Source organism: Schistocerca gregaria, chromosome 1, assembly GCF_023897955.1.
Source record: "Schistocerca gregaria isolate iqSchGreg1 chromosome 1, iqSchGreg1.2, whole genome shotgun sequence".
NCBI lineage: Eukaryota > Metazoa > Arthropoda > Insecta > Orthoptera > Acrididae > Schistocerca > Schistocerca gregaria.
The window spans coordinates 1,206,043,265-1,206,055,848 of record NC_064920.1 but is presented as its reverse complement, the minus strand read 5'-3'; the positions used below and the strand labels follow the sequence as shown (position 1 = coordinate 1,206,055,848).

Genomic DNA, 12,584 nt, shown 5'->3' with positions numbered 1-12,584 from the left:
TCGGTATTAGTGAGGGTGAACCCGCTCGTCACACTGCGGTGAATTTCACCGTCTGCAGCCCACTCGACCACCATTCTTGGCCGCCTCTCCAGCACGTGGGCCCGCTCCACACACTCCAGTGCTACTCCGCACTCCACACTCGTCTCACTGCCTCCTGCAGCACTCGACAATCGGTATTAGTGAGGGTGAACCCGCTCGTCACACTGCGGTGAATTTCACCGTCTGCAGCCCACTCGACCACCATTCTTGGCCGCCTCTCCAGCACGTGGGCCCGCTCCACACACTCCAGTGCTACTCCGCACTCCACACTCGTCTCACTGCCTCCTGCAGCACTCGCGAACCGGTATTAGTGAGGGTGAACCCGCTCGTCACACTGCGGTGAATTTCACCGTCTGCAGCCCACTCGACCACCATTCTTGGCCGCCTCTCCAGCACGTGGGCCCGCTCCACACACTCCACTGCTACTCCGCGCTCCACACTCGTCTCACTGCCTCCTGCAGCACTCGACAATCGGTATTAGTGAGGGTGAACCCGCTCGTCACACTGCGGTGAATTTCACCGTCTGCAGCCCACTCGACCACCATTCTTGGCCGCCTCTCCAGCACGTGGGCCCGCTCCACACACTCCACTGCTACTCCGCGCTGGACACTCGTCTCACTGCCTCCTGCAGCACTCGACAATCGACTCCTGCCTACTATCGACCTGGCCGTCGGATACCAGCATCTATGTTCGTGGGATCCCTTACAGCAGGTACAGTATTTTATTTGATGAATCGAATGATATCGATGTCACTAAACTTCCAGCAGTTGCTATCATTTATCATAGTAAATCGTCTCACAAGACTGTTTCTTCATTTCTTACACTAGTCGAACTCGAAGAATCCAATGCTGCGTCTATTGTATCAGCTATTATTAAAGAGCCGTTAAAAGAAGTTAATTTAGATTAAAAGAAAACTGCAGTGAATGAGAACAGATAATGCTAGTGTGATGGTCGGTATTAATAACGGAGTCTATGCAAAAAGGGAGACTCCGCATTTGGTGTGTGTCTCATTCAGTTGGCGACCTCTGCAGCAACTGCAGAATGTCTTCCAAGAAATTCGAACTTTTTGATTAGGGAAACATACAACTGGTTCTCTCCATCTACTTCACGACAGCTCTTTTAGGCGTACCACCAGATTTTCTCAGTCCTAAATGATGGGGAGGAACCACTGAAGATCTCCCGTGCTTGTGACACGAGATGGTTATCTATTGAACCAGCGGTATGTAGAATAATTGGTCAGTGGCTCGAGTAAAAACTTATATTGAAATTGTTAGGCAAAGCGAAAAATGCTACACAGCGGGACTGCTCTATTCGATGTTCAGTGACGAACTTTATTGTACAGTTGCTAGTTTTGAAACCTATAATTTCCAGTCTTCAGCCAGTCATCGAGGAATTCGAGTCTAATGGTGTGGACCCATACAAGTCATTAGATGTCCTCGTAATTCTTATTCAATCTCTTCTTAAGCAAGTTGTCATTCCCACGTATCCAGTTCAGAGAAAATATCGTGACAATGATTTCCAAAATCACCTAGATCCAAAGCCGTATCTTGGATACTAGTCTGAAAAAAAATTCAGAAATTGGAAACAAAATAACCGAAGGTGAAGAAAAAAATATTAGAGAAAGATGTGTAAAATTTGTTTCTTCACTTGCCTAACAATTACAGCAAAGACTGCCTGATAATATTGAAGTATTGAGGAAATTATCTCTTCTTGCAGTTTCAAAGGCTCTTGTACTGGTAAAAGAACTCCCGTGTTAGATACTCTCACTTGGATAATGATACAATTACAGCAATTGAATTACAATGGCAAAAATTGACCGTCGTCCAATAGGATAACGTTAACAATTCTGTCGATTTCTGATGTGAGGTTTTCAGTGGTGAAAATCTTTTTAAAGAACTTGCAGTATCTGTATTATCAAGGCTCGTACTTCCTTGGTCGAACGGGGAGGTAGAAAGAATATTCAGCCAGTTGAATCTCGTCAGAACTAAGATAAGGAATCGAATACGTACAGATATGGTAAACGCGATATTAGGGATTCGTGCAGATCTTCGCAGAAAGAATCTGTGCTGCCATAATTACATATGTTCTGAGTCAGTTCTCAGAACAATTGGCACAACTGAAGCATATAAACCGAGACCATGAAGACGAAGGCGATAATGATGAAGACGACATTCTTATCCAGTTTAACTACGTTTAGTGAAAAATATGTCATTTACGTAGGCTGTATCTCATTGTCATTTCTATGCTTCTGATAAAAATTTAGAATCTAGTTCTTCTAAGGCTTTTTTTAGTCTATTTTACTCTCAATCTGGTTGGAAAAAGCTATATACTGCTGGCAACGCTGCCAACCATCTTCCTGTAAGGCTGTATTTGGTGCTTGTACTACAAAGTTACTACGTTTCGACTGATTTAGCAGAATGTGTGTTCTTTCTAAATTAACTAGAGTCTCACTAATTGTTACTATACTCGTATGTACATTTAGTTTGTTTGCTGTTTCCGTCTCGTTGACGATAGACCTTTGGGTCCCAGCAACACAATCTGAAATACGAAGATTTTTATTTTCTTTTTAGCATGACTGGTGATGTTCTAAAACGGTGTTTCTGGTTTGTACGGGTACTCTTTTAAATGAAATGTGGAACTAAAAAGAGTAATGATTCTGCGGTTACAACTAAAGTGAATTATACAGTGAAGAGCCAAAGAAGCTGTACAGCTGCCTAATATCCTGTAGGGCCCTCGCGAGCACGCAGAAGTGCCGCAACACGACGTGGCATGGACTCGACTAATGTCTGAAGTAGCTTTTGAGGGAACTGACAGGGCTCTCCATAAATCCGTTACAGTAAGAGGGAGTGGAGATGTCTTCTGAACAGCACGTTGCAAAACATCCCAGATATGCTCAATAATGTTCATTTCTGGGGAGTCTGGTGGCCAGCGAAAGCGATTAAACTCAGAAGACTGTTCCTGGAGCCACTCTGTAGCAATTCTGGACGTGTGGGGTATCGCATTGTCCTGCTGGAATTGCCCAAGTCCGTCGAAATGTACCATGGACATGAGTGGATGCAGGTGATCAGACATTATGCTTACATACGTCTCACCTGTCAGAGTCGCATGTAGACGTATCAGGAATCCCATATCACTCCAACTGCACACGTCCCACACCAAGGGCCTCTACCAACTTGAACAGTCCCCTGCTGACATGCAGCGTCCATGGATTGATTAGGTTGTGTCTATATCCGTACACGTCCATCCGATCGATACAATTTCAGACGAGACTCGTCCGACCAGGCAACATGTTTCTAGTTATCAACAGTCCAATGTCGATGGTGACGGGCCCAGGCGAGGCTTAAAGCTTTGTGTCGTGCAGTCATCAGGGGTAAACGAGTAGGCCTTCGGCTCCGAAAGCACATATCGATGATATTTCGTTGAATGTTTCACATACTGACACTTGTTGATGGCGCAGCACTGAAATAAGCAGCAATTTGCGGAAGGGTTGCACTTCTGTCACGTTGAACGATTGGCTTCAGTCGTCTTTGGTCCCGTTCTTGCAGGGTCTTTTTCCTGCCGCAGCGGTATCGATTTGCTGTTTTACCTGATTCATGATGTTAATGTACACTAGTGAAACGTTTGTACGGGAAAATCTTAACTTCATCGCTACCTCGGAGGTGTTGTGTTCCATCGCTCGTGCGCCGACTATAACACCACGTTCAAACTCACTTAAAGTTTGATAACCTGCCATTGTGGCAGAAATACCGGTCTGACAACTGCTCCCGACACTAGTGTTCAGGCGTTGCCGACCGCAGTGCCGTATTCTACCTGTTTACATATCTCTGTATTTGAATACTCATGCCTGTACCAGTTTCTTTGGCGCTTAAGTGTACATGTTAAGTAACTACAGTTTGTTCAGAGATCATTGAACATTTCCAGGCATGTTAGTGCTATACTGTTGAAACGTCCCTCAGAAAAATTTATGAATGACTGTACTGATAAACCTCTTAAATTATTTGATTTTCAAACAGCTGAGCAGAACTGAACGTACACAGACATTTCGCTGTTTACCTATTCTGATCAACACTAAACTGATCCACAATATTTTTAGCGCAACGCAATCTGACTTTCAAAAATCCCTACGAAAGAATGGCCCTGACTAAGAATAACCTATACCTTTCATGAATCACTAACCCCACAAAAATCTTTGTTATTCGAACTACTGCGATACAGCGAGTGCCAATACTGCCAGCTAAATAAAAGATTCAAACTATTGAAGGCAGTAACTACTGATAGGCATAGTTAGCAAATGAAAGATATTGATAGAGAACTAACAATGTATTTACCTTAATAATGTTCCAAACTCATCATATATATATCAGTTCATGATATCCAATATTACAAATTTACTCTTTCTGATGGACACACGTCCAGATCGCCCGATCTCACATTTCTGCCATCTCTCTCCCCACATCCACCACTGCTGCCAGCTCACCTCCAACTGCGCAACGCTACGCGCTGTTCACATCCAGCTGCCCAACACTACAATGGCGAATATTCCTACTATGCCAACCAGCCACAGACTGCACACAGCACAGTCAGTGATTTTCATACAGAGCGCTACGTGGCGTTACCAACATTAAAACCTGAACAGCCTACTTACACTGTTTACTTAAGTATAACGAGGGACGTAGGATATCTGAAAAGAAAATCCTTCTTCTTTCCATTATGCTTGCAGTTTATGTAACCGTGACGTGTAAAATCCATTATTAACCCCAACGGAGAAGTGGATAGGGAGACGTACATCTGCTATATGTAACAGCTTCGTGTGTCCCAGGAAGGCGAGAATGAATTAAGTGTTAGGCCTCTCGTTGAAACTGAATCGACGTCTTTACTTGACTCGCATGTCCCAAATTCGACGTTTGCGCGATACGCGATGTGTTTTTGTCGAAATACGCCGAGTGATGGGCGTGTTTCCCCAGCACTGTCGTTAAGATCCGCGGCTCGTAATCGGATTACGAGTGCTGGCGCGGCGGTATCGAGAGAACGCCGGCCTCCCGCTCAGCCGTAGCACCTGGCCGCCTTTTGTAGCTGGATTACGGCCCGGCGCAACACAGCACACCGCACGCATTGTTGTAGGAGCGTTCGATACCGTGGGTGACGCCACACGGGGGTTTACTCTAGTGGGCTGCCAGTCACTGCCAGGGGGAGTCTGTCGATCCTTCCGCGTGTGATGGAGGCTGGAGAGGAGCTACTTTTAGCCGGTTCTTACTGGGAAGTGACCTCAAAATCACGTGTCTTTCGAAGCACCCGATACTAACACGAAACTTGGTAGCAGTTGTGAAGAAAATGGTTCTTAGAGATCTACTTTGCGTAATGTCGGCCGTGAACTTCGATTATTTAACTCATAAGAAATGTGTATTGCTTCACAAACTTAAACCAACTCCAAAAGAACATATAACACGAAAACTCCCGTAAATAAATTTTGAAATGAGTAGTGGCAACCACTGCGGGTTCGTGACAGCGAGTGAACAGTCCGCCATTTCAGTAACCATGGATCAGTTGTACGGACAATAGTGTGCGTTAGCCATAAAAATGTTTTATAAAAGATATGGTAGTTTGGTAGCGGCGCAGAGGGAGTTTGGACGTTTTTATAATTTAGGACGTCATGATGCCGTACCGTCGAAACACGCAAAAATGTTGGATTAACAACTTCGAAGAGCGGTAGTTTTCTCGCTTCCCGCGCCCGGGTTCCCGGGTTCGATTCCCAATGGGGTCAGGGATTTTCACTGCCTCGTGATGACTGGGTGTTGTGTGATGTCGTTAGGTTAGTTAGGTTTAAGTAGTTCTAAGTTCTAGGGGACTGATGACCACAGATATTAAGTCCCATAGTGCTCAGAGCCATTTGAACCATTTTGAGCTTTGAAGAGACTGGATCTGCCCTCAAGAAGAAACCGACAGGACGACGAGCAAGAAGTTCACGTTCTCTAGCGAACACGCGAGAATGTCTTACGGAGCCCACGGCGTTCAATTCGTAAGCAAGCATCAGTGGTTGGAGTGTTGCGGGAGAGCGTTATTTCATCCGTACAAACTGAAGATGGTGCAACAATTGAAGGACAACGATTACCGATTACGATTAGGATTCTGTCAACAAATGGAAAAAAAATAAACAATGACTATGAGTTTCTAAACAAGTTGTGGATGTCATATGAGGTACATTTTCATCTCACAGGTTATGTCAATAAATAGAACTACCGTTACTGGGCAAACACTAGTCCTAATGACGTTCATGAGCGCCCTTTACACGATAGTAAAGTAACAGTATGGTGTGGTGTTATATTACATGAAATTATCGGAACGTATAGTTTCGCAAATGAACAGGGAAACACAATAACTGTCAATGCCGATCGTACGTGGAGATGTTACGAACTTTGATTACACCTGCGTAGAACAACTTCCCAGACGTTCAAGAAGCCTGGTTGCAACAGGACGGAGCGACATCACACAGTGCACAGCAATCAATTACCTATGTACGAGAATTGTTTGGCAACCGTGTGGTCTCACGATTCGGCAACATTCCCTAGCTCCCTACATCGCCAGATTTATCCGTTTGTGATTTTTTTCTTATGAGGCTACCTCAAGAGCAAAGTCTACACGGCTCGATCAAGAACCATTAATGAGTTAAAACGTAAAATTTGGAATGCAGTTCACAGAAGCCCAACTGAGATGCTGCAGCGCTCAATGAGGAATCTCAACAGCAGGTTTCACGAACGTATTCGTACAGGAGGACGCCATCTAAAGGACGCAATTTCTTACAAATGATAAATGCCATCAATGTTCCGTAAATGGCAAGGCTGTAAGGTTTCATTTACTACGAATCCAATTTCTTTCCTTAATCACATCTAGTTTTATTGCATTTTGGAAATGTTCCCGTTTCTCTGTGTCATCATGTATAACAAAAAAGTCAAATAAACTCACACTTAATGAGAAAGTCCCAGTGAGACTTGTTATTGAATATGAACACATTTTACGTACTCGACAGCTGTCAGATTCGAAATTCCCACCCAAAGCGTGCCTTTTACCAATGGCGGGCGAGTCGCCGACATGTGTTAGGTCGGTGCTCAGAATTTAGAGGCGGACCCCGCACTTTATGTGGGATAACACTTGCCACAACAAGCACGTAAGTGCTCCCGAGAAAAGTACTGTCCACTTACATGAAAGCCCACCCTCCAAAACAGTACATAGATAAACGTGCAATAACATCTACTCGTACAATGAAAAAGAGGAGAAGGGGGTAAGAAACAGTACTAATTAATTTTTGAGGCAGGTCAACATTCTCAACGCAGGCTATAATACGCTTCACAGAAATTACATTTGTTTCCTAAGGAAGCATATATGAAGAAAAGTTTTTCACGAAAGAAAAAGAAATTGCATTTAAAACTACGCGCGAATATCTTTGAGCCTTTTCAGGGAGAGAGTGACTGGCGTAGCAGCTTATCTTTTTGTAGACGCTGCTGCGTGACATCAGCAGCAGCTCTTTGGTGCTGGCGGCGTAATTCGTATGACTCCATTAGTTATGAAATTGCTATAGATGTATACTTTTGATTGGCATAGGCCCCAACATGCAATGACATTATCCTCCTTTGCGTTTCTGTGGTAACAGGTCGGTCGGACTTAGTCGCTGTTGTGTAGATCCAGTTTCGCATGTGCGTGATTACGAAGTTCCATATACACCTACTCCTGATTCTAACGTTGCGAGCACAGTTTTAAAACAGTACCGTATTCAACCCCATCGACTGATCACGATATTACAATCAGTACACTTTCAGCGATAACTCTCAAGAATTTACAGTTCTGGCGAAAAGAGTGCCACACGTCACAATCAGTATGCAGGCCTCCACGGCGACAGTCGATGTTGTAGCGCGCGCAGCAGCTCATTAAGTTGCATTCCAGGTAATGAATTGTAAGTACGTTAGTTTGTGCACCTCAGTTACGCGCAAAACACTTCGGTACTGATTATGATAATCACGAATCGTGCTGTTTGTAGTACTCCACGTAACCCACAGCCCTCACACAGTCTAATGTTTTGTTCCATAACATCCACGTTGACATTTAGTTTACGCTGTGACCGAAAAATAAGAACGCGCCCATGAATTTTAATGTGATTCTGCCCAACACAATTACACAACACAAACGCGCGTACGCCACGACTCTGCATACCTTGTGACTGGCTTCACTGTCCAACTGCAACTATCGCTTTCGCACTCGCATCACAATTTATATGTCAGTGCTGAATATTACGTTTGGTTTTACACACCGCATTGCACATGAGTATTAAAAAAAATTAAACGTTCACTGACGATTTTGCGTACTTAAATAGAGATTCTTGTAGCAATAGTAATAAAGCAGAAGAAAGTTACTTTTCGTATTACAGAACAAAACAAGACAAAAATATTCGAGACAATCAAAGATATACGTACAGAGCAAATGAAGCAGAAAAAAGAAAGACAAAAGTGAAAAATTGTACCTTATATTTAGCAATATCTTCACACAGTCGATAAATGAAGAACGCTGGAGACTCCATACTCCATTTCGACGTATTTAGTTCTCATGAAAATGGCATATAAGTTTATCATAGACGCATCACTCTTGGTACCGTTTGTTATAAGTAAATGCCAGTTAATCACGCATGAGTGGTAACAGTCTTCTGGAGATCATAAGACGAAAGACACTGTTGCTGAAAGCTGCATTTATTCACTGTGGTGAAAACCATACCAATCCTTCGTTGTGGAAGTGAAACGTGGGTAAAAAGAAGACGCCAAAAGAGAAGAACAACGCTTAAGAAGTGAGGTTTCTGCGAAGAGCGGAAGGATGTACACAGGAAGGGCGTAAAAAGAATGAGGATGCAAGGAAAATTTTGGGCTATATAATCCACATGGAAAGAATGAAGGAAGATAGCGAAAATGTGAGGAAAGTGTAGACAGGATGGGTGGAGAAAGACTCCTGATAAGAGCTCTAAATTATAAATGCACTGGAAGAGGAAACGTGGGAAGACCATACAAGAGATGGCGTACTATAACAGGCAATTTGCCTGAAGAAGAGGAAAACTTTCTTCTTCTTATTCCACATCTTTCTCATGTAGTGAAGTCTTGAGAAGTACTCGTAACAAATTTTTTCCCCCTCCCTTTTAGTCTTTTCCATGATCCTGCAACATTCTCGATACAATTGTTAATGAAATTTTTATTACTTCCTCATTTATTTCCTAAGACAAAAAATTAATGGCGTAGCTTATAATCACATGTGCCTGGTTTAGAACATCCTTTGTACCTGTTGTGGCCAAAGACGTGCCATGCTGTGTAGTAAAGAGATGGAAACGAGAACGCTCGAAGTGCGCCTGTCGGTAAGTGACAGCCAACAGACGCGGTCGCCCCTTCGGGACAACAGAATGGAACCGCCCAGCGCCCGCGACGAGAAAGCGTTTCTGCAAGGGTGCCACGTTACTTTGCGTGGACTTCTAGCCGCTGATCTTGTGGAGGGAGACGTACCCCTGGGTGGGAAAGGGAAGGAGGAAGGGCGGGGAGAGGTCCGTTTGGAAGTGTTTGGAATAGTAAATGATAATTAATTGAAACCCTCAGCTGCCGACAGGTGTTGTTGATATACCTCGATGGGGACAGCTGAACATGTGTGCCCCGACCGGGACTCGAACCCGGGATCTCCTGCTTACATGACAGGCGCTCTATCCATCTGAGCCACCGAGGACACAGACGAATAGCGCTACTGCAGGGACTTGACCCTTGCACGTCTCCTGCGAGACCCATATTCCCAACTGTTCACAATTTACATACGTAAGGTACCTAATAGATATTCGCCCATCCACTTATTACTTGCGCACACTAAGGTGATGATTCCCGTAGGAGTTCGGGCAACCTGTGCACATTCGCACAGACGAAGGTCAAAGGCCGGGTAGCCTTTAACTATCTTCATAATGGACTGGCCTCTACATTCCTGACTTGAATCGTATAACACACCTTTGGGATGTTCTGGAACGCCGACTTCGTGCCAGGCCTCACCGACCGACATCGATAGCTCTCCCCAGTGCAGCACTTCGTGAAGAATGGGCTGCCTTTCACCAAGAAACCTTCCAGCACATGACTGAACGTATGCCTGCGAGAGTGGAAGCTGTCATCAAGGCTAAGGATGGGCCAACAACATTATGAACTCCGGCATTACCAATTGAGGGCACCATTAACTTGTAAGTCGTTTTCAGCCAGGTTTCCGCATAGTTTTGATCACATGGTATCTAAATGAGGGCAATTTATTTACTGCCATATGCTATATTTCCGAATAGCAACAGTCGAACTGCCTTCAATTAGTTCTATAGACGGAACATACCTCCACGAATTTTGAAGCAAATAAGCATTGACGGAAAAAAATGACCAAAAAGTTGATAGTGAAGTAAGGTGGGGAGCGAATGCTTCTGATTTATAGCGCTCTTTGCTTTTCCACTGCAGAGTACACTTGCCCAGTCCGGAATAGATTTGACCACACAGAAAAAGTAAATGTCATCCTCAATGGAACATTCCGTTTAACAAATGGATTTATGAAGGCTACACCTGTAGAGCAGCGGGTTTCCCTGATCTGTGTATTTGGCTCTCAGTAACAGAATCCACAGAACAGACCCTTGATGAAAAAATATGTAACGTAGAGTGCATGGAGCAAGTTTCCAGTAGGATTAACGTTCAGGAAACGTTACGTGTACCTGTCGAACTTGTAGACATTACATCAAATAAAGCCAGTAGTTGCCCAAATTGAGTGGGAAACTTTAAGGGCATTCAGCAAACTACGAACAGGTGTAGCACCAGTGAAGATAGAACTATCAACGTAGAGGCTAAAATATCATAGTGACATATTGTGCGATTGCGGCAACCCCATTATATTGCCCTACTAATCCTTACCAGTGCTCTCTCGAAGATTTGTGTCTGGAACAATTCAACTACTGACGTCGCCCAATACTGAACCGAAAACTTTAGAAGAGGTAAGAGGGATCAAAGACAATGGCCGAAAATTCACTCGGACTCTAAAAAGTACGAGTGGCATCCAGTAAGTAACGCAAGACATTTTTTCTGAAAGACAGTTGGCTTTATTCAGAATTGCAATACACCATATTATCGCCCACTCTTTTGGCTACAAAATCCTGTTTTTCGTTACGACGCCTTACAAGGAGGCCTTCTATACCGACATGGTACCACTCCATTGGTCGACGTTGGAGGCAACATCTTGCTGCATCAGCAACCTCCCCATCATCCACGTACTGCTTCCTGCAGAGTGCGTCCTCCTTTGGGCCGAACAGCTAGAAGTCGTAAGTTGCAAGATCCGCACTGTAGGGTAAATGACGAAGAGCTGCTCAATAACGTTTTGTGAGCTCCTCTCGAGTGAACAGACTTGTCTGAGGTCTTGCGTTGCCATGGGGAAGAAGAAGTTAGTTTGCATTTTCGTCGCCACTAACACGCTGAAGTTCCAACATTGCAGGGGGCCAGCCGGCCGGAGGGGCAGAGCGGTTCTGGGCGTTACAGTCTGGAACCGCGCGCCCGGTTCGAATCCTGCCTCGGGCATGGATGTGTGTCATGTCCTTAGGTTAGTTAGGTTTAAGTAGTTCTAAGTTCTAGGGGACTGATGACGTCAGAAGTTAAGTCCCACAGTGCTCAAGACATTTGAACCATTTTTGTGAGAGGCCGCCGGCACGCGTGATGTTTACAGATATGGGCGACCTCGTTGCAGTTGAAACGTCCCCTTAGAAAAATTATCAATGACTGTGCTTAAATTGACACACAATATTTTTAGCGCAACGCAATCTGACTTTCAAAAATCCCTACGAAAGAATGGCCCTGACTAAGAATAACCTATACCTTTCATGAATCACTAACCCCACAAAAATCTTAGTTATTCGAACTACTGCGATACAGCGAGCGCCAATACTGCCAGCTAAATAAAAGATTCAAACTACTGAAGGCACTAACTACTGATAGGCATAGTTAGCAAATGAAAGATATTGATAGAGAACTAACAATGTATTTACCTTAATAATGTTCCAAACTCATCATATATATATCAGTTCATGATATCCAATATTACAAATTTACTCTTTCTGATGGACACATGTCCAGATCGTCCGCTCTCAGAATTCTGCCATCTCTCTCCCCACATCCACCACTGCTGGCGCCTCACCTCCAACTGCGCAACGCTACGCGCTGTTAACAGCCAACAGCCCAACACTACAATAGCAAATTCCAACAATGCCAACGAGCCACAGACTGCACACAGCACAGCCAGTGATATTCATACAGAGCGCTACGTGGCGGTGGCGTTACCAATATAAGAACCTAAACAGCCTACTTACACAGTGATGCCAGACACCTCGCCCAACGATTCACCGTGCTTTTGTTCACTGTCATGTCTCTGTAGACGTTCTGCAAGCACCAATTAATATCTGCGATGCTCTGGTCTGCCGCCAAAAGAAACTCAATGCCAGATGTCTCCTAGCAACGCACCTCCGTCACAGACAC

General features: G+C 44.3%; 1 protein-coding gene and 1 non-coding gene across 2 annotated transcripts in view; one reads left to right on the top strand and one right to left on the bottom strand.

Annotated features, from left to right (window-relative positions):
• Positions 1–12,584, top strand: part of LOC126299008 (ras-GEF domain-containing family member 1B-like) — a 2,459,283-nt gene that overhangs the window by 1,776,312 nt on the left and 670,387 nt on the right. The gene's annotated exons all lie outside the window — the stretch shown is intronic.
• On the bottom strand, positions 9,707–9,780 carry Trnat-ugu (transfer RNA threonine (anticodon UGU)). Its single transcript has one exon. It is a non-coding gene; the product is annotated as a tRNA-Thr (tRNA).